Raw genomic sequence first — 23,155 nt, forward strand, 5'->3', positions numbered from 1 at the left:
TTTCGTTAATAAATCTATATCTATATCTACTGCTGTGTGAGAATTTCTCACTCAAGAAATAAAGGTGCTACATATAGACTTGATGCACACCAAAGCTACAAATTTCAGAAGTTTCCATTGTCTACTTATCTAATTATGAATCTATCTCCATGCAAACACGTCTACTGCAGGTAAAAATATATCTAGATGTCTATCTTTGTTCCACTGTACGCTTGCCAGTAGATAGCTATACATAGAAACATAAAACAGCATGTATATCCTGCTATCTTTTGAAACTTACAGAAAATTACCAACAGTTTTTTTTTTCTGTAGTTTGCTTTCATGTTTGTGGACATACAGAATTAAAAAAAAAATTTTTTTTTTAATACTTTGAAAATCAGTTGCTTTGTTAAAAACATATTCAATTAAATAAGCAACCGCATTTTTATGATTCTCAGTCTGTGTTTGCAGTGTTATTTGATAATATATTGACCTTGAAATCAGCCAATATTGCTGTTAAAAATGAAATTTATGTAGAGTTCATTGGTAGGACTGGAGTCACGTACAGTGGCATTTGATTGCTAGAATTTAAGAGCAGGTGTGGTGGGTTTTCTAGAAGTAGATCTGCACCACATGTATATTACCAAGGAGAATATGGATATAATAACTTAAGATTTTCTTGGGAGAGCGCACACAGTTTTCTTGCCTTTTCTGAACTTTCTCCGTACCAGAGTGCAATTCAAGTTAAAATGAAAAGTCTTTGCAGCAATATTACTTTACATTTTTAAAATTTAAGTAAGAATGATAATATTTTCTAGCAGTACTTTAAAAATGCAGATAATAAAAAAATAATTAAACACATTTTTCTTCATTAATGGAAGCATGACTGTTTTATATTATGATTTGTGAATATAAGACAACACAAACAGTGCTTGATAACTGCATGCTGTTTAGTGATATGTTTAAAGTGGATGAGCCTCAGTGTTAATCAGACTTGTTCACATCTCCTGGTTGTTTGATCCTTAGTCTGATTGTCCATTAATATTCAAAATCTACAAAGAGAGAAAACACCTGGCCTTATTTTATGTTAACACATTCTGGCAAAGAGAACAAGATCAATATGGTTGTAATAGCAAAGCAGCGTATGGCACTTTGAATTTAATGGACAGTTACACATTAATAATTAAGGAATCAAAGGAGCAGTGAAAGTTAATGAGTTATTTTAAACTGTTTTGCTTGGGAAGGTATTGGTTTTTAAAAAACCACAAAGATTTATTTAAATAAACTGTTTTCCCAGGACCCAAAGGTTTTATGATGTTATAGAGCTGTATATAAACTGAGCAAAAGTTATTCCTCACCACAATATCATTTAAGTGTTCATTATTACTTCTACAAAAACAACAAGGAGTCCAATGGCACCTTAAAGACTAACAGATTTATTTGGGCATAAGCTTTCATGGGTAAAAAACCTCATTTCTTCAGATGCACCAACTAAAGCTTATGCCCAAATAAATCTGTTAGTCTTTAAGGTGCCACCAGACTCCTTTTTGTTTTTGTGGATACTACTAACATGGCTACCCCCTGATTTTTACTTCTAGTTATAATCCTATTGGGTTTTCTTGATCTTTGTATTGAGAAATTTCATTCTATACTATATTTCAGTTAAAAAAAAAAATTCTACTAATGTTGGTGTTAGTTCTTTTAGAAAATGTGTATCAGTCTGATGCTGATTCCATTGAAATGGTAAATAGCCTAATTACTTCAATGGGAGGATGATTAGACTCTCTCTGTTTTCTTTGTAATTTATGGCCCTGATCCAGGAAAGCACTTAAGCACATGCTTAACTTCAAGCATGTGCTTAAGTCCCAGTGACTCACAGGGACTTAAGGATCAGACCCTTGTCTTAAATTACTGCATTAAAATTACATTTCTATGTCAACTGTGCCAGAATATCTGATTAGAATCCAATTGTCAAAATCTATTCAATTGTTTAAAAGGTAATTAATAATTTTCTTCACTTAATTTACAAGAACAAATCATGAAAATCACTGAAAAAGGGTCACATCAGAACTAAACATATATTTTTCTCTTCCATTTCATAGCTTGAAAGGATATGATTTTTTTAATGTGCTTTGATTCCATCTACACTGTGTTATAATTAGAGGTGAGTGACTAATTCATAATACATAATTCATAATCCAATGAATTTCAACTTTTTTTTATGTTCACAAATTCTCAGATTGTGATTATTCTCAGATTTATTGGTTGCTTGAAATCACTTTAAAAAGGCTCAAATTTAATTTAATCTGTGGTTTGCTATTCCAAATCCAAAATTCAAACTGTGTTGTTTAGATATGACTGCTACTCAAACCACACGGTATTGTTTCTATCCTGTGGTTGGAGGGGGTCTAACTTTAACATATGCTTTCCATGTCTATTCCAGTATTAAAATCAGCTTTCTGTTATCATTCATGCTAGTATAGCTGTATCACACTAATGATCATGGAAAACAAATACAACAGGGGCATGGGAATAGATGAAGCAAAGCAGTTACAGATGTAAACAGACTATATATTTTATTTATATATTATTATTATTTTTTTGTTTTATTATTTTGCATTATTCTCTATAACTGCAATACAGCTGGGGTGGGCCTGTGTTTGAGCCTGCATCTTGAAACTCAGTAAATGTTTAGTGCAGAAGGGGTCGCAGTTCCAGAATAGCAAAGGTTTTTTAAAATATGTTAACCTCTGCCATCTCATCAGTCCAGTATGTTTCAGGTAAATACTGTGAATAGTCACCTACATAATCACATCCAGGTGCACTGGTGTCTGTCAGAGAGTTCATGTAGGACCAGACCCTGTGAGATGCTGAGCACTTTCAATTCCATTGAAATTGAGGGCACCTACATAATTATTAATTAACAGGTAGGATCCATAAAAGAGTAAGGAAATTTACAAAATACCCTGAGGTCTACTTTGCATAAATGTATTCACAGAAATTATTATTTATTAATCTAGTCTAAGGGAAAATTCTCCTTTGTGGATAAATGCTTATTCTGCATTGACACTCTGTGCAGAACGGCTATTGGCGTCAGTGAAATTTGTGTGTGGAATGAGCACAGGATATGACAGAATCCAGAGTGTGGTTAAGAGATCTGCAGACTGCAGTTCAGAGTTTTGCTTTAATTAATGCTACCTAAGAGTATTAAGAAAAAAGTTATGTACTAAAATATTCAGAGATTAAGTTGTAATATGAAAACATGAACTAAACATATCCCCCAGTATGACTTAGATTTAGCAGCGCTCTGGGAGGCCTTTTCCCTAGTAGAATATTTGAAAATATGGTTTGCATTAGAGGTGTAGAAAATTGAAACTTAGGGCTCTTGTATGTACAAAGATACTATAATGCTGCATTGGGGTGGTCAACTAGAATGAGAGTTCAAAATATGTAAAAGCAGAAGTAAATGATGGAAGTTAGGGGATCCTGCTGTGACAGGGAAAGGGGTCTAGGTGGCACCTTAGATAAATGTTTTTGCCTTTCACTTTTGGAGACCTTGGTTAAACAACACGGGACTGCACCAAAGACTCCCATTGACTTCAGTGGTCTTTATATCAGGTCCTAAGTGACAATGAGCTTCTAGGTGTCAGCCTACAGGTAAGTAGATGAACAAATCAGCACTTGGCAGGATTGGCACCCTCTACTCCTGGGAAGCCAGGACTTGGATGGAAGGAGGTGTTGTGGGCTTGATTAATTGGCATTGGCAGTGCTGTCTGGGGAAGCCTATATATTCCTGGATTTGCAGTCTGCCAGGCTTTATGTCCAACCCATCATTTTCAGAAGCTCTGGAATGCTCCACTTTCAGTTCAGACAACACCGAGTATTTATATTAAATCTTCTCCAGGGTTCAGTTTACTTCACAAATGACCTGCTGAGTAGCTCTATAAAGCTCTAAGATATAAAGTTTTGATTCAAACTATTACAAAAATGAACTGGCCTGGAAAAATACAAAGGTCCTTTTGCTGCCATGCAGCATGAAATGGAAATAAAGGTAGCCAGTGTGTGTACTTGACAACACTGTGACATGTGATGTTTTCAGAGGTATCTCGGGAGCATCTACCACATTTTACAGCATGAGAGGCATGTCATCTGGAGCCGTTTTGATCTCTTCGAGCCTGTTCACGAATGCACATATTTCATAACAAGCCCTACATCTTGATAAGAATCTCTGAGTTTCTTCTATGAGGTACCTGCAAACAATTCAAAGCTCTTCTACACAACAAATGTGAGAACCCCCTGACCACAGGCTGCCTTTAGAGCAGACCAAGATTTGACGTTACTCATATCTTCCAGTACCTGTCAAAGTTCAAACAGGAAACCTGGTTTTTCCTCTAATGTCAACAACTTTTTTTTTTTTTTTTTTAAAAGCAAGTCTTCAGAGGCAGGCTCAGAATCTCGAGCAGTGGAAGTCCTGTATTTCTTCAGGACAAAATACACTTTCTCTGATACGTCATTTATTTGTGACATTAACAAGAGCTGAATACATGGTTTTAAGTGAACCTCTGGGTGCTTCAGGAGAAACGGACACATTGGCTTTGAACCACCACACACCAGAAAGACCCATTCATTCATACAGGAAATAGATAATATAGAGCAGAGGGCTCACTTTAAATAGTACTTGGCTTGGGAAAGGTCAGGAAAATACCTGTTGTCTATCCTTTCATGCTGCTACACTAAATGCACCCAAATTTGTATGTATGACACCAGTTCCCAACTCCAGTTTATCTATATAGTTTGTATGATAGACTGGAAATTTAAATACAATAAATAATTGTAATTACTAATTATAAAATACCTTTCTTTGGATGATCTCAACCATTAATTAATTCTCATGGCATCTCAGGAAGCTAGGGAAATATTCCGACACACACTTTGCAATAGGGTTAAGAGATTTGCCCAGTGTCACACTATGAGTCATTGTCACAGCGGGGACAGAATGTAGGAATCCTAGCTAACAGCCACCTGCTCTAACTACTATACAAAATTCCCAGTCTTTAATAATAACGATTAATAATATAATAAATGTTGCAGCTCTAAGCGCTTTACATGCCAGGATTCAATGTGATTTAAAGATATTAAATGAATTAAGCCTCTCAGCACCTGTAGGAATGGGGAAAATGTATAAGCCCGTCATTCTTGACATCCACCAATGTTCATGATGGAAAACCTTCACTGTATTAGGAAACCTACTATATTGGGGGATCACTTTTTTCTTATGGCAGATGAGAAAAATATCACAAATACAGCTGCATTGTGAAAAGAACACACAGGCATTTCCATTACTTTCATCTTGCTTTGTATTTATGTCATTATAAAATATGCTTTTGTGGCATGCATAATTAAGGGGCAGAACATATGGTAAAGACTTCTTACAGTAAAATGTCCATAAAGTTAAATTCTGTAGCTGGATTTTAAAAACAGCTGGATAATACGATTAGTAATAATAATTACACTGAGTGATACATTCTAAAATAGTGGTAATGAACTGACGTGGTCCAGGGCATAAGCAGCTGATCCTTGCAGGGGTCAGGAAAAAATTTGTTTCTCTGTGAACAGAATTGCATGAAAGACTGAATGTGTCAGGATTTTTTTTAAACCGTTCTATGACTCATCAAGTATACTGAACCTAATGGACCAATAGGCACATTCCGTCTTACAAATTTGACGTTCCAGTCTGGTAACATACTGTCTGCTGCTCTTTACTTCCAACCTTGCTACAGGGTCACTGCACTTGTGGAAGAAATTTAATTATTTCAATTTTACCCAGGATTCAAACATTTCTGATTATTTAAAACACAACATTCAAATCAACATGTAAAAACTATGGTACAATTTATTTATCAGTCTAGTCCATGTGAGATGTGAAACTAACTCACCATGCTCTAAGCACCCCAACTACAAATGTATAGGAATCTTCAATTCTTAATCCGTCAAAGCGCTTCTATCCTAAATGCCCTTAAATAAGAAGATGGTAAGAAGAAAGTGATCAGTTACTGTATCAAACAATTATAACCACTTCTACTATGCTTTGCAATTTAGTAAAGGGAACACTTTCATTTCTAAGATGCATTTTATTTCTAACTCCTAATAGCCAATGAAATATCAATGGCAAATAATTCCAGCTATCAGCAAGTTTTTTTATCGCCCCCTGAGTCAACAAAGCACTTATGCAACATGCTTAGATCACATGCTTAAAATGAGTATGTGCTTAAGTGCTTTGCTAAATCAGGTCCTTGATGGTGGGCCACTTTTAAGTTCTGCTTTGATAGCAACTCAGATTAGCAATAAATATTAAAGTACTTACAAGCTGCATCTGCCCATGTGGCTGAGTTTGCTATCTGCATCATGCCTTACATATCCATGTGTGTTCACTGACTCGAAATGCACTTTATCACTGGAAGTTCAGTCTGCAGAGTGCAGTACATACAGGAAAAATTCTGGAGCAAGCCAATATGAATTTCTCATGCTCAAGCACTGATCCTGCAAATCTGGCTGTGTGGCCAGAGACATAGCATTGACCTCTGTGGAATGGGAAGCAAGTGATCTGTTGTAGTATGGTCATGTATACTCTTATACCAAGAGGCATCCAGCAGGATGGTGGATACTCCTGTTTTGAGAGGTGTCTCCATATAAGTACTACAGCATCACTGCCACTGCAGTGAAATGCTAAGATCATTATGGGCATTTCTGTAAGTCTATATAACTACATTCAATTACTACTTAAAGGCATACGGATAATAAACTGTCCTTTCATAGTAAATGTATGTACTGTGGCTATAGGCACCCTAATAGTAATTGTATGTACTGTAGTTGCATCGTGTATTTTTATGGTTACATATAGACTCACCAGGTCCTAGATGATAGATTATTGTGGTTGTTCCTTATTTCAGCCATGGAATAGAAAAACTATGTTTTTCATGGCCTTTTAGTGCTGTAAATAGCAGTTGTGATTCCTCCATACCATTGGGAAAATTCATCTCCTGAGGTAAATGGGTTCACATTGATGCAAATTAGGTACATTCACTGAGGGCTGTGTGGATCCAGTACCTAGATGTTCTATAACATTTCTGATGAGCATGTGCATTTAGATTTATGGAGGGCTTTTTTTTTATTCCTTGCACCGTGCCAAGGCAAATGTGAAATCCCACTCAAAGCTTGGAGCAGTTTGCCAGCCTTCAGGAGACCACAACAGGGATATAATTATTAGACTCTGAGCATATAACAAAATGTGTTCCCTGCCACTGTGAGCAAAGCTTTAAAACCTCACTACTTTTAAAAGTTGATTCCAAAACCTCTTGGTTCCTGGTTTTACCTGGGTCATTCTGAGTTTAAATTGTCAGGGCTCAATCCCGTATGTCCTTTGCATGCAGACCTGTCATTTAAGCAGTGGGAGCTCTGTATGTGTGGTAAGATCTACTGCACCTACACCATATTGCAGAGCAGGTACAGCAGTGCAATCTTCCCCTCCTGTGTTTCCTTAACAGTGCATCTCAATTCTGGCCACTGTGGTGAGAAGGAATGTTAGAGCCCCATAGCCCACTTGGTCTTTGGCTTCTCTGTTGTGACTGCCAAGAAGGAACCGAACTGAGGCTCCCAAACTCATTTCACATCAGCCAGCAAACAACCTTCGGATGGTAAGAACCTTTGGTCATCACTGACCTGGGTTGGATTTTATACAGCCACTTAAAACTGAAAGCTTCTGTTTCTCAGTCGCACTCCCCTTAGCCCCCTACAGTATTGTGTTATAATGTAGTAAGGGAAAGAGAACCACCGGCAGTGTTAACTCAGGTGTTTTCAAGACTCTGCCCTAGAATTGCTATGGATCTTTTAAGGAGCTTTTGTTTGATTTTTCAAAATTAACATGATCATGAAAGACACTTAATTTGTAAGGGCTTGCTGACTTTCGGAATTACACATGTACAACGATGGAATTCACCAACAAGAAACCAGCTGGTACATTTATAGATCACCAGGTCCCTTTGGAAAAGAGCATCCTCTGTCTTTTCATATATAATGACACTAGCTTCTTTATCTCACATACTCTGGTTTTGTATTATGGCTATAACAGTGTATGATGCATCTCCCTGGATTAGATTGTAGCTTTGCCACAAACCCTGCCTGTGGGGCTGCATGTAGCTGCACCTACTCGGGAACAATGCCTGGAGGGATTGATTCCTCTGAGATGCATAGTTACCTCTTTGCTTTGTCCTCTAACATGTAGAGAGGGGGAGAATTAATGTGCTGCTGGTATAGGACAGCTGCAAAGACATCCCCTGTATTGGCTCTGATGTGCTGAAAACTGCATTTGGGAGGGTTACAGAGCTGCTCCAGAGTGCACCTGCTCCAGTGATGAGGGGAGTAGTTGGTACACCCAGCTGTTTGTTCCTACACACCTGGAGCCACCATGTGGGTATCCCATGCAAGGCAGTCTTTGCTTCCTTTTATATGCTCCTCATACAGCTATGCAGCTTCAGTCACAAACTAACTCATAATGTCTGTGCAGAATGGTCAAAGACTTCACTTGGACAAAATGAGCATCTTTTGCTTCTGGGTCTAATACTATTTCACATAATATCAAATGCAGCAGTCATGTGCCACCCCATCATTATTCATGCCAGTGTATAAAGCACAGAAATCCTTAATAGCCAAAATTGGAAGAGAAACCAGTGTTTTATTCCTATATAGAATAAAGTCACTTTTTGTCTAGAATAGAGTGTCCACATGGGCAGTTATACCAGTCAGTTTCCCTGTGCAGACGAGCCTTAGGTGTCGTAAGCAGCAGCATATAGTCAGATCAGGCTGGAATGGATGTGGTGGAGAGACACCAGCTTTCTGTGTGCAGATGGTTGGTGTATTCGGCACAAAATGAACTAGAATCACAAACTGTGTTTTTATTTTTCAGCAGTAGGTAAAGCATGGGACTGCGACTTAGGAGATCTGAGTTCTATTCCTGACTCTCCTGTTGACTGAATGTGTGCTGTGGTTAGTCATTTAATCTCTCTGCCTCAGTTTCTCACTCAGTAAAACAGATGATGATACTCATCCTTTGGTAAGTGCTTTACAATCTATGGAGAAAAGGCTTTATATAGGTACTCAGTGTTGTCATTATATTGTTTTGTTATTAGGACTTCAGATCTCTCTAAGGGTCAAGGAATTAGATCTCTCTAATTTCAAACAACTTTAATGTTTTGGATTCAAAATTCAGAGCCAAATGTTTGAGTTCATATTCCAGTACAGAGAATACAGTATCTTTACACTTTTTTTGATATATGACTTACCACAAAATTCTATATAATAACTGCCGTTTCACTGTAGTGACAAGGTACAATTCATGTAACAGCACGTACACGGTCGTGTTAGTGGAATACATAAGGGTTTAAAAGTAGCTTCTTTCTCTCACATATTTTAGTTTCGTATGACGTTGGTAGCAGCATGTGTTTCAACCCAAACACACACTTTTTTTTAGGTGCTTATCTGGCCCTCATCATCATAGTATCTGAGCACATCACAATCTTTAATGTATTTATACCTCACAGCACCCGATTAGGTAGGAAAGTACTATTGTCCTCATTTAGCAGCTGGGGAAGTGAGGCATAGAGAGGTTAAGGCCCAGACCCAGAAAGGTATTTAGGTGCCTAACTTCTTTTGTCACACTTGAAGTCTATGGCTGAGCAAGGAATTGAATTTAGGTCTCTTGGGGTATGTATACATGGGGACAAAAAAACCCATGGCTGGTCTGGGTCAGCTGACTTGGGCTTGTGGGGCTTGGGCTCCAGGGCTGAAAAATTGTTGTGTGGCTGTTCAGGCTCAGGCTGGAATGTGACTTCTGGCATCCTGTGAGGATGGAGGGTCCCAGAGATTGGTCTCCAGCCCAAGCCTGAACATCTACACCAGTGGTTTGCACTGAGCCTCCTCTTCGAATTACAATTTTCGGTTGCGCCCCAACCCAGACAAAACTAGCCACATGCAAAAGTATGCTTGATCGCCCACTCATAAACCTAACCTAGACCTTCACACAACTCTAGTTAAATTACCTACACCTGTGAGTTTCAAAGAGCAGATACTTATCAATGGCACAGTCAAGGCTTCCTCAGCAACAGGCTCATGGGCAGCAGGTATAATGGGCCAGGGAGGCTAAGCCTCACCTGTCGCAGCCACCACTGACCTGTCGCCGGAGGCCTGGGCTGTGGTGGCCCTGCCTGTGCTCTGCTTCTTCCCCTCCCTGCTCTGCCCTTTCCCCGAGACTCCCCCACCACTGCCTGGTGAGTCCCTCCTCTCCTCCATCTCCCTCCCCCATGAAGCCCGCACCACCCTGCATCCCTCCTCTCCTCCATCCCTTTCCCCTGCGAGACCCCCCCCAGTTCACTGCATCCCTCCTCTCTTTCTCCCACCCCCACGAGTCCCTCCCACCGCTCCCTGTGTCCCTCCTCTCCTCCATCCCCCTCCCTGCAAGACCCCCTACCCACCACTCACCACATCACTCCTCTCCCCCACACCGGGGAGGGGTTGGAGGAGAGGAGGGACAAGGAGAGCGTGAGCAGCAGGGGCCTCGGGAGGGAGGGGGGTGGAGGAGAGGAGGGACAGAGGGAGCAGTGGGCGGGTGGGTTCGTGGGGGTGGGGGGAGGAGAGGGGGATCAAGCAAGTGAGGGGGCGGGGCCTGGGGCAGAGCGGCTGTGGAGTGTGGGCTGGGCCGTGGGAGGAAGAGGTGGGAAAGGGAGCTAGCCTCTCCCAGGGGAGCCTTAATCCGCCGCCCATGAATGGACACATGCGATGGTCTCTGGGGTGGAGCCAACGCTGGGCGCAGAGGTTGCTGGGAGCAGAAATCGGCCGGCCATGGCTGATGTTGACATTGATCCACAGGCTGGGTGGCTTGCTGAGGCGAGTCAGGGGTGGAGGTGGCACTCCCTCTCTGGCCCTTATGGGGGCTGTCTCAGGCCCTGCTGGTGTCGCTGCTTGCCCCCCTCAACGTTCCTCCATGCTCTGCTAGGAGGGCCTGACTTACAGTTTGAAAACCTCTGATCTACACAGCAATTTTTAACCTTGCAGCCAGAGCCCCGTGAGCCTGAGTCAGCTGACCCAGGCCAGTTGTTGCCAGGCTGCCAGGCTTTTATCCCGGATAGACATGCTCTCAAGTCCTAGGCTAGCGTCCTAACTACTGGACCATCCTGCCTCATGCGTAGACGCTAGAGAACCTGGAAATGAACTTGACTAGAAACTGACTGTAAACAAATATGAACTTGACTATACTGTGAGAAATGCAAAAATAAACAAAAAGCATAAACAATGAAATATAAATTTAATTTTAAAAATTTGTCAGTTTTAATAATCTAAGCTGCTATTAGAACACACAGGCAAAGAAATGCCTTTTTAAAATATTATTTCAACCAGATAAAATCCTTTTAATTAGTCTGAAATGTCTGCATATGTTTTACAATAACGTATTCCCGTGCCAGAAAGCTGGGAAAACATGGAAATCAGTTACAGTTTATAGCAGTCACTGACAGGATTCAGTGGATTATTTTAATGAAACTAAGATAAATGCTGTACTTGTAGAAACATTTGTTTGGTGGTCCCTTGTCTCTGCTTTGTCATCTCACATTGCACATCTGCTTTGGAGTGGAATAAAGGCAGTCAGGTTTCAGAACCAAGCTGTTTCCATGATGCAATATTTAAATGATTTTATGTTTCCATAAATGAAAGCTATATGCCCAGAAAAGAATTATTGTCTATGTAGAGCAGATTACAATAATAAAGTGCTCAGGTTATTCCAAACCAACATAGGTAATTGTGGATAGTAGTGCTCTGAGATTACAAAGACACTTTGCACTTGAACTCTTTGGGTAGAGACTACATCTTCCTAAGAGTTTGTGCAGCGTCTGGCATACTTGGGGTCTGATTCTGAGGAGAATCTTCAGGCCCTCTGCAATGATGATACCAAACTGGCAGGGATTGCAACTGCTTTGGAGGACAGGGTCATAATTCAAAATGATCTGGACAAATTGGAGACATGGTCTGAGGTAAACAGGATGAAGTTTAACAAAGACAAATGCAAAGAGCTCCACTTAGGAAGGAACAATCAGTTTCACACACACACAATGGGAAGCGTCTGTCTAGGAAGGAGTACGGCAGAAAGAGATCTAGGGGTTATAGTGGACCACAAGCTAAATATGAGTCAACAATGTGATGCTGTTGCAAAAAAAGCAAATGTGATTCTGGGATGCATTAACATGTGTGTTGTGAGCAAGACACGAGAAGTCATTCTTCCGCTCTACTCTGCACTGGTTAGGCCTCAACTGGAGTATTGTGTCCAGTTCTGGGCATCGCATTTCAAGAAAGATGTGGAGAAATTGGAGAAGGTCCAGAGAAGAGCAACAAGAATGATTAAAGGTCTTGAGAACATGACCTATGAAGGAAGGCTGAAAGAATTTGGTTTGTTTAATTTGGAAAAGAGAAGACTGAGAGGGGACATGATAGTGGTTTTCAGGTATCTAAAAGGGTGTCATAAGGAGGAGGGAGAAAACTTGTTCACCTTAGCCTCTAAGAATGGGCTTAAACTGCAGCAAGGGAGGTTTAGGTTGGACATTAGGAAAAAGTTCCTAACTGTCAGGGTGGTTAAACACTGGAATAAATTGCCTAGGGAGGTTGTGGAATCTCCATCTCTGGAGATATTTAAGAGTAGGTTAGATAAATGTCTATCAGGGATGGTCTAGACAGTATTTGGTCCTGCCATGAGGGCAGGGGACTGGACTCGATGACCTCTCAAGGTCCCTTCCAGTCCTAGAATCTATGAATCTATGAATGCCAATAATAAATACGAAGCACAGACTGTTAATTCACACTCATGACTGGGAGACCTCTTGTGAATGACTGAAGGTTGTGCATTGCAAGAGGCCTTGATCCTGCAAGGTGCTCAGTGCTTTCATGGCCCATTGAAATGAATGGGAATTAGGTGCCTAAATACCTTTGTAGACCTGGGCCTCAGTACCTTGCTTACCGTGAGCAGGTTCTATGTGAGGAAACTATTGATCAAGAGTGAGTATCCCAAATTACACTTTGTTCATTTATCTGACCATTGCAATTTGGTTTTGATTATTTCTGATAATACTTCGTAGTGCGGAGTGGTGTATGTAGCTTTATACCAGTTATAACAGTGTTTCCATGCACTGCATCTGACACGTCTAAAGATCTGTGGTTCACAGGAGACTGGCAGCCATTTTTTGTTTTGTTTGGTGCAAACTGTTACAAGAAGGTGCTTACGCGATGTGTGAGCTGTCCTGGAGACAATACTCTTATTCTTTTTCTGATGTTGTGATTTTAATGTTAAAAATAAATCATTTTGACTGCAAGTATATAGTTGCTCTTTGCTAATGAAGACTGTAGAACTACACCAGGAATGAATTTGCCCCATTAGGTGGTGGTAAGAGGAGACCTTTGTTATTGCATTTTTGCCGAGAGTTGGGCAGAGACTCCATATTTTTGGGGGGAAGTACAGGTTGTGTGCATGTAACCACCCTCCATCAGTAGGGATTGAAACAAGGAGCCTCAGCATTGAAAATAAGAGCCTTTAAAGCTTGAGCTGAAGCAAGGGTCTCAAACACACGGCCCACAGGGGCCCACCATAGGCACTGACTCCACCAGCAGCCAAGCTCCCCTCCTCCCTTGCCCCCCCGAGCGCGCAGCCTCCCCGCTCCTCTGCCTACCTCTCAGCGCTTCCCGCCACCAAACAGCTGTTTGGCGGTGCTTAGGACTTTCCAGGAGGGGGAGGGGGAGGGGGAAGGAGTGGGGACATGGCACGCTCAGGGGAGGAGGCAGAGAAAAGGTGGGGCTGGGGTAGGGATTTGGGGAAGGGGTTTGAATAGGGGCAGGGAAGGGGGGGAGTTCAGGCAGGGACTTTGGGGAAAGGGTTGGAATGGGGGCAGGGTATGGGCAGGGCCTCATGGAAGGGGTGGAGTGGGGGCGGGACCAGGGGGGGGTTAACTGAAGTAATTTTAAAAGTAAATGCGTTTTTTCATTTGAGTGAGGTACATTACTGAGTGTTTATATTTTATTAAAACCCCTCTTCGTGTTACAGTTTTTAAAATGTTAATACATTGACTTTTAATAGCATACTATATTACTCTTCATTTTTTTCATTTTTGACTACACTTTTATATTGTTGTATGAAAAGGTTTCAGTGATGCAGCCCTCGGGCCAATGTACTAGTCCTCATGTGGCCCTCTTGGTGATGTGAGTTTTAGATCCCTGAGCTAAAGGAACAACTCTTCTAGCCACTGGCAGAAATAGACTCTTATCCTCTTTTGTGAACTGGCCTCTAGTGGAAGATAGAGACCCACACTAATGTGGGTTATGGGTAAATTAGCAAAGTACAAGGTAGCAATATTTTACTGTAATATTTTTTGTTATTATAGTAGTTTAAAAGTGTTTTATTTCAGACAAAGAATTGGCGCCCAGAGAGCCAATAGTTAGTGATCTCCGCACTAGAGTAGGGAGCTGGGAGGCAGGGCTTCTCTACCTGACACTGATGTTTGATGTGACCTGAGGTAAGTCACTTGAGTGCTGCTTGTATTTACACTGGTGTAAAATCAGTTACTCCATTCACTTCAGTGGAGTTCCTCTGGATTTATAGCTGTGTGTGAAAACAGAATTTGGCCTTCTGTGCCTAAGTTTACCCATCTGTAAATGGGTATAATATTTTTCTCAAGGGTGTTAGGAGGATGAATTAACTAATTTTTAAAAACTGTTTTGAGATCCTCAGATGAAAGATTATACAGAAGTGCAGAGTATTCCGTAGTCAGGTATTTCTCTTAGCAATCAGTTCAACCGTTTGATGTCTCTGAACTGCTGAAAAACTGCTACATGAGCAGGGGAAGGAATTCTGAGAAGTCTTATGTTGCCAAGAAACCCACTTCTTTGGAGTCCATATGTCTTACATTGCTGCTTAGTTCTCAGACTTTAACAACCTTGTGGTATAGCTTTAGTTTTTTTTTTTTTAAAGGAGAACACAACAGAAATACTCTAACAAAAAAAGAAAACAGCTTTAAAATACAAAGCGATGTAGGCTGATTTTCAGTAGAATTTCCTTGCTGTATTCATTTTTGTTAAGACTGTGTGTGGGTGGCTGCATATGACAACGGGCATATTTGGGCTCCAGTTAATGGTGTGGGAAAAAAATGCTAGTGCAGTTAAGAGAGAGCCACAAAATCAATTCAGATTAGATGTTTCTGATGTGGACTTCCTTTGCTACTAGCATGGTTTCATCTCCATAAATGTGTTTTTCTTTTGGTCTCTTTCTTTCCCCTCTAGAGGGAGCTTCTAAGAGTAAGTGGAATTGTTCTGTCCCCCCATTTATGGATACAATCCATTTCAAAACACTCTGTCCACTGTCTAAAGGTAGACTTGCTTCCAAAAGCTCAGATGTCTTTGGTCTGAAAACCAGGCTGCAGATCTTAGAAGATCAGCTGTCTTGCAAGTTTTCAAGCACCTCCTCTGTTTTGGCCATACTCGAAATACTCAGGATTAAAAACAATTTAACAGGAATGTTGGCACTTCTCTTTCTGTCCTAAATTTTTAACAGCTTTTCATTTTTATTGGTGTGTGTGTGTGTGTGTGTGTGTGGGGGGGGGGGGGATATAATGGCAGGAGAGAGGAAACTTCTAATTCTGTGTTAGAGTTCTGATTGGTTTGGGTAAAATTAGAGCTGTGCAAATAAATAAATTAAAAAAGTGAAATTGAAACCCCTCAAAATTAGCAACATTTTACATCTCATTTTGAAATTGAAAACTGTCCTTTCTTTGGCCAAATTCACTGATTTTTTTCACAGATGGGGTATTTTCAAATTTAAAAGATGAGATTTAGCCTGAAATTGAGTAAAATTTGGCCAATTTTTAAGCAAAGGAGATATGCAATGCAAATATCCAAATTTTCAGATTTTTGTATGGCTTGATGTAAAAACTCCATTTTAGCAAACAGGTTAGCAAACAGGCAAAAAAACCAAACCCATAATATAATTTTGTGGTTGCAAAATCATCTGAAATTTAAAATAATGGATGTTTGGCAGATTCTCCCTCCTGCCCCAGATTTCACACAGCTGTAGATGAGATCTGTTTGACTTCTGGAGGTCTTGGATCATATGATTTCTATTTGCATCATTTGCCATTTCTTTTACACTCTAATCATCTTACTGGAATGCACCTTTATTCTACTCCATGTGAATATTTGCCATAATTCTGGTGATGCTAAACTGGTGTGATTTTTTGCAATTTTATTAATGGCGCTATCTTGCCCTATTGGAGTTTAATGAGAGTTTTGCCAGTGACTTCAAAAGAAGTGGGATAAAAGGCCCCAACTTTGCGCATATCATCAGAATTTCCAAAGATCTGCTGCATTTTCACTGATGTGTAGTGTTGCCGAATCATGACTCCGAATGCATTGAAGTCAGTGGGAGTCTTTTCATTGACGGAAGTGGGTGTTGACTTGAGACCTAATTGCAGATATTTATTCCACATTAATTCTTAGGCTTGTTTATCAGTACTGCTGTAACTTTTTCACCTTTCTCTCCTGGGGAAAGTACATCTTACACCCATTTTTGTCCATCTTTTAACTGATTCTGTAGGTGTTTGACAGCCCCCTTCCTTCCCTCAATGCGACAGCTTTGTTCAGAAGAACAGAAATCACCAGAAACGTGGATTTGTTGTCTGCTGTATAGTAATTATGATTCATCACTTCAGTGATGCTCAGTGTTTCACCATGGCAAGCTGAGAGCTAGCACAACTGTAATCTACAGCTTCAAAAGGGTATAAACAGCAGGTCACATCATGCATATGGATTATTTAGGAATCTGGGTATTGTAGTTTTCTTTCAAGCTAAGCTCTTTCTCATGTTTAGCTGGTGTTTAGATAAGAGAACTAGGGTAACAAGACAGCCAGCCAAATGTAAATCAGCTTTTATTTTTATCCATCATTATTTGATCTGTCATGACAAAGACTACTAGATGCCAATGGAAAATCCCGTCTCTGCTGCCAATTTGTTGAAAACTTGAATTTTTTTGTAGTGCAGCATTTAGATTTGTCTTTTGTTCTATAATAAGATCTGTTGTCTTTTGATTCACAACATTTCCCGATGCCAGCAAGGAAATATATCATTAGAATTCAGTTCTAACACAACTCTTTGAGTTCAGGAAAGCTGATAGATAGCCTGACTTGTCTTTCTCAAACGGCTCTAATAAAATAATTATGGGAAAACATATATTAGAAACCTTTGTGCAGCAAACAAATCAACGTAACCATTTGTGTGCCCAATCTCTGAGTTAGTAGCATAGATGCTAATACAATTCTGTTGATTTTTAAGTAAATATCCTTTCACAAGAGAACTTAACTGTAATTCAGCATTAGTTACTGGACAGTTAAAGTGATGCCGAAACCTTCACGTGAAGAGTGGTACTTCCAAGCTTGAAACATCGCTATTACAAGATGAGCTTTAAAGGGTTGTAAATTGTGAAAACAGTCCAGGGAAAGTATTTAAATTCATACAGCTCCACAGTAATGGCTTTTATGCACACACCTCTGGTGTGCTGTTGGAATAATTACCTGTTACATAAGGCACTCTGGTTTATAAAATCATCTGTCCTGGCACAAGGAAACAAATGTAGTTTAATTTGAAATTATGGTTTTGATGAAGAAATTACTGGATGAAATTCTATGGCCTGTGTTCACACAATAGGTCAGATTAGAGGAACATATGAGTCTGTTATAGCTTTAAAATCTATTAATCTAACACTCCTGCCTTATATAACAAACAAGAAATGTAAAACATTTTCTGAACAACATTTTAGCTTTGTGATGGTACTTCTATTCTAGGTCTGCTTCTCTTTTGGGCCTACAAGGAGTGGTGGGTAGATGCCCTCATGTAGTGGCATCTTACTATTGGTCTTCAGGGTTAGCTGCTGAATTATCTTCCTATTGCGTTTCCCCAGTGATCACTCTGTTTCCTCACCTATCAGTGCTGGACAGTTACTGAGTTTTACTACAGATGGCTTGCATCTGAAGAAGTGAGGTTCTTACCCACGAAAGCTTATGCTCCCAGTACTTCTGTTAGTCTCAAAGGTGCCACAGGACCCTCTGTTGAGTTTTACTTGTTACAAGTGCTGAAAATTTGTTTGCACCTGGAGCTCTATCCAATAGGATTTCCCTTTGCTGCAGTTAGGAAGCAGCAATGCAAAGGTGGCATAGACTGATCTTTTGTCAAAAGACATCAGCCCTAAATTATATTTTTTGGAAAGATGAAAGTGAGTTAACCCCAGGTATCTAGGTTATCCCAGCCTGGGGATTAGATCACTCCGCCATTCCCTCTGGTAGGGAACATTCCATCTTCCTGCCCAATGAGCAGCTTTTTCTGTTTAATATTAAAAAACCCCAAACAAGCTGCGTTTATACTGGATCCAACCCCTGTGCCTCTCCCAGGCCTTCAACATCCTTTAGCTGTTTGTAAGGTGATTTCCCACTGGGGCGGTTGATCTGTTCTCACACGCGCCCCACGCAAGAAATGGAGGCAACATGTGGAGATGTCTCACCTTTAAAGGGTTTGTTTCCCAGACAGGAAAATGACTAATAGATCCATTATTCAAAGCAATAATGTTCTCACTCCAAGGCCATGAAGGGATAATGAGCAGTCCAAGGTTTGTGGCAATGTATCTGAGTTTTGTGAACTTCCCAGAAATGATTTTCAGCAATACAGGTCCCACCCACTTAACATAATATTGCAACTTTTAGACATTTTCTTCCTAGTTATAGCTTTAGTTTGAGTTTTCTTTGGTTGCCCATCACTAGTAGCTCGTAGCCTGAGCATCTCCAGAACCAGCATGAACAGCCATTATGTTGCAAATGCAAACTTTCATCTCTTCGATTTGGCTGTCCCTCAGTCACACACAAATCAGCAAATAAGCTGTTTTCAAGGTGCTCTGGTGCTACTGTAATGGGGAGCCATTAGCACTAAGACAGAGAGGTAATGCTGGAGTCTCTGAGGAATGGTTAATTGTGCTTGACACAGTATCAATTCCTGAGCAGCTCTCTGCAATCTCCAAAGGATCATGCCAGAGGAGGGCTCCACAGCCTTCTGCCCTGGCATGCCTTCTACTGACACATGGAGCCTTCTGCTAGTGGAAGATAATCTTCTGCAGGTGCTGTGCAGTGGAGTTACTGCTCCCCATATTCTGTTTTCACTCCCCACTACTCCTCTGACCTGCACAACTGCCATGCGTGTCTTTGTATGTGCACTGGCTTGTGTGCGTGTGAGTTCTCAATGCAGAAGGGCCTGTACAGAAAATATAATGCAGCTTCTGGCCTCTTGGCTTTATTCTGTTAAAATACTTATATGGCTCCCATCCCCAAAGTATCTGAGCATCTTAATGGCAGGGGCAGGTAATCAGTCTGTCAAGGAGGCGCTCAGCATCTTGCAGGAAAAAGCAGATTTTCACTTTGCCGTGCTGACTCCGTCAAGAATAGCAGTGCAGGGTCTGCTCCTACAAAGCCTCCTGGTGCACAACTCTCCCTTGCCTACAATGAGGGACGTGCCTGCCAGTCATTGCAGGATTGGGGCTCCTGATACCTCACCCAGAGTGAAATTTACCCCCCTGCAGAGGGCCAGCTTGAGGCCTAGATGTCACTTAAATCCCACCTGAGCCATATGTTGAGAGCTGTGGTAATAAGAATGCAAGGGCCACTTTCTCTAGTTTCCCAGGTTTCTATTTTTATCATAAATATACTGTACTATATCAATCTACCCCCCCAGTAACCTAGTGCTCTGTAAACAGGAGAGAGAAAGCAAACAAGGGACCATTCTCAGAAAAGCAAAGGTAACCACATCTGAAAAGCTAGAGTGTAACTTTCACAAAGAAGGGAAAAAGAAAACCGCTTTCGGACCAATTGAGCTAACTGATTTTTTTTTAGTAGCCCTGGCTGGAGCTCAGAAGTAATGAAGCATAGCGAAATGGAAAACAAATTGCCTCTTTGAGACAGTTTTTCTGCATTGCAGTGTGTGAAAGATCACCAGAGAAATAGGACTGGAACAAAGAGGGCACTGACTGTTTTTATTTTCAGTGGACTGGTTGGGGGTTTATCTAATGAGAAATCAGTCACAACGCATCTCCTATGTTTCCTCCAGAGCGCTTTGCTACCACTGACTAATTAGTGCCGTGGCTGACTTAATTCCATTTGAAACTTATTTTAGAAAAGAGAAATTATTCTAGATGTTCATATACATCCTCCCTGTCCACCCACCAGTCCTATTGTTCTCTCTGTGTATATATGTACGTACACACACACATACACCCCACGCAAATACTCTATAGTCATATCCTCAAGACTTGCTCATCCAAAAACTTTAACATTCCCATTTAACATTTAACTTTTTTTCTGGTGGTGGGGGGGATATTTGTTTGTTGCTACACCTCGTTTTTTGATTTATTTTATTTCTATTTCTAATTGGGGAAGCTCCTATATTCCCCTGGTGTGGAACTTGCACTCTGTACAGCTTGGCCTCCAGAGCTCTAATTAGTTAACCTTCAGGGCGCAGTGAAAAATCCATCTATTTACCTGAGCGACTGAGGATGAGGTGAAGGTGAAAGTTGGGGCAGAGGGAATTGGTAGATATTTAGCGCTAGATTTCCAAAAGGGTTCAGGACCAGCTCCAGGTTTAGGCCAGTGATTTGGGTGCCTTTGTGGGCACTGAGCTCCATTGAAAATTTGACCTCAGCTGTGGGTGGTGTTCCCTGATGAAAAGTCTTACCCGTGGCCAATCCTTTATACTACGTTATGTGTTTCGATTTGTGGGATGGGGCCCATGGCAGAGGAAGAGCACCTGTTGCTATTTTTTAATAAATTTGAATAAATAAGTACTAATAAATGCATGAGCATACATAATACGCTGATAGTCATGTTCACTTAAATGTGCACATTTCAAAACTTCATGTGCATATGGCAGAGACCCTTGCTTTTCGTGATGTTAACATTCTGAAAAACTTTATAAGATTCCACTGGAGAAAAATAAAGAATTCTAAGATTCTGAAAAAAAAAAACCAAACACACCCTTGATATGAGAGTTTTGCAATTGATTTCCATGGAGCCAAGACTTGGCTCAGTAAAATATAAGCTGGTCCTAAGAACTTTTCAAAACACTTAATGCCAAAATCTTTCCTCAGATACATGCATGGGGTTCCCATTAACTTCAATGGCAGGTGTGCGTGAGAGTATCTAAGTGAACATTTTAGCCCTAATCAACCTTTCATCATTCTGGAACAGCATAGGTTTTGAAGTATGTGGTTGAAATCTTGGCTCACTGAAGTCAATGGCAAACCTTCCATTGACTTTAACAGGGTCAGGACTTCACCCTATATGTCTACTTATCTCATAGTAGAGGAAGGACAGAATAGGCCATATCATGCTGGGAAAATATGTAATGTGCAGTCAATCAGCTGGAGACAGAGCGAGAACAAGCACATAGTCCTTGTGAAATAAGGAGGGCATTTTCACTATGTTGCCATGGTGTTTGAGAGGAATGTGTTTCTTAACAACATTGATGGCACAGAAATCTCAGCTTCAAAGGTAGAATTTACCTTTCATTTTCCTTTTATTGACGTGCTTTTTTTAAAAAAAAAAAAAAAAGAAAGTGACTCTATTTAACAGACCTACTTTCTGTGTATTGGGGATTAAAATATATAACATGTTCTGATTATTAAGAAGTAGAATCTTAGCTACATAGTGAGGGCTCTTAATGCTGAAAGGGTTGAAGGAAAAAGCACATATACACAGAGCACTAGAAAAGTATTAATCTGCACTAAGAGCTTTGTTCTTTGAGGCCAAATTGTAGTCTGAGGTTGCCTGGGTGAAAGCCAGGGTTGAGTTTGGAGCACGGTGTTTATATTAAATAACTTGAAATATATTAAGCAGCTCCTCATTACTTGTATATAGAACTTTTCACCACAGAGAAGCCCAAAGAGCTCACATATGTATCCAGCTGAAATGCACACTATATACACAAGTAACTTCAGTCACCACTGAAGTGCAGGATGAAGTAAGGCAACTATTTAACAGTGCACAGCATGGGTATGTAGCATTTTAGAACCGGAAGTGAAGATTACTTCTGTTGACACTGCACAGAGAATGTAAAGCCAGAATGTAATTACCCCATTGGCCAGGATACTGTGGTTAAGTCTTCTGAAAAGGGTCTTGAGGACTTTACTGACCACAAGGACCTTGGTTTTACATCTCCTCCCACACAGCACCTCCAGCAGCCAATTTTTCCTAACCAACAGCTCGATGTCCCCTAGCAATATGTGCAGGCTTTGGGCAGTCTTTTGCAATGGACAAGCTTTTAGGCATAACATCATAAGCATTATGTATTGCATGGGAAAAAAGCCACTTACCAGGACTGTTGACATGTCTGAAAGATTAATTGGAGATCTACTCTGACATCTGCCTCCAAGTTTCCGATTCTTCTGACTGAAGTAAGAACCAGTGTGCTGTATCCATCTGTGGAATTTAAATTATTTAATCCCCCCCATGACAAAATAAATGCATGAAAATGTTCCAAAGAAGTATAATATTTTACACAGGTGCTCTCTAGAATCTGTTTTTATATCATTTATGAAAGGAAGTTCAGGGGGTTTGGCTTGGTTTCAATTGACATATTATTACCACAGAATCATGGCACACTTCTCCGAAAGCTAGAAATGCACAAATTGCACAGTGAGAACTCCTATATAAAATTAATAGATTCATATGCATCTGTCTTTTAGTAGCCTTTTTTATTCACCTATTTTTGTTCATTGTCGTCTGTGTAAAATAAAAATTCTGGGGAAAATTTTACAGTGTGCAAACAAAAAGAAATCTGCAGTTACTGAAAGAACAGATTTGACAGCTGAGAGCCATAAGGACAAACATTTTATATTCACCATAGTTTATTTTGTTTTAAAAAACCTTTGTGTCCAAAGCAATATGTTGTACTGGGAAGACTCAGTTTAATGCTAACGTGATATTCCTGCTATCCTGATCGTATGGCAAAAGGTGTATTATGAACAAGCAATAAACATGCGGATGAGTGGGTGCTGAAGTTGAAAGCCAAG

At 40.4% G+C, this 23,155-nt stretch overlaps 1 long non-coding RNA gene across 1 annotated transcript; it reads right to left on the reverse strand.

Moving 5' to 3' along the window:
* Positions 1-22,615, reverse strand: LOC117882175. The gene is made up of 3 exons (XR_004646944.1): positions 22,457-22,615; positions 5,916-5,994; positions 1-1,031 (listed from the first exon to the last, which is right to left on the reverse strand). It is a non-coding gene; the product is annotated as an uncharacterized LOC117882175 (long non-coding RNA).
* Positions 22,616-23,155: the final 540 nt, after the last annotated feature.

This window comes from Trachemys scripta, chromosome 8 (assembly GCF_013100865.1).
Source record: "Trachemys scripta elegans isolate TJP31775 chromosome 8, CAS_Tse_1.0, whole genome shotgun sequence".
Classification (NCBI taxonomy): domain Eukaryota; kingdom Metazoa; phylum Chordata; order Testudines; family Emydidae; genus Trachemys; species Trachemys scripta.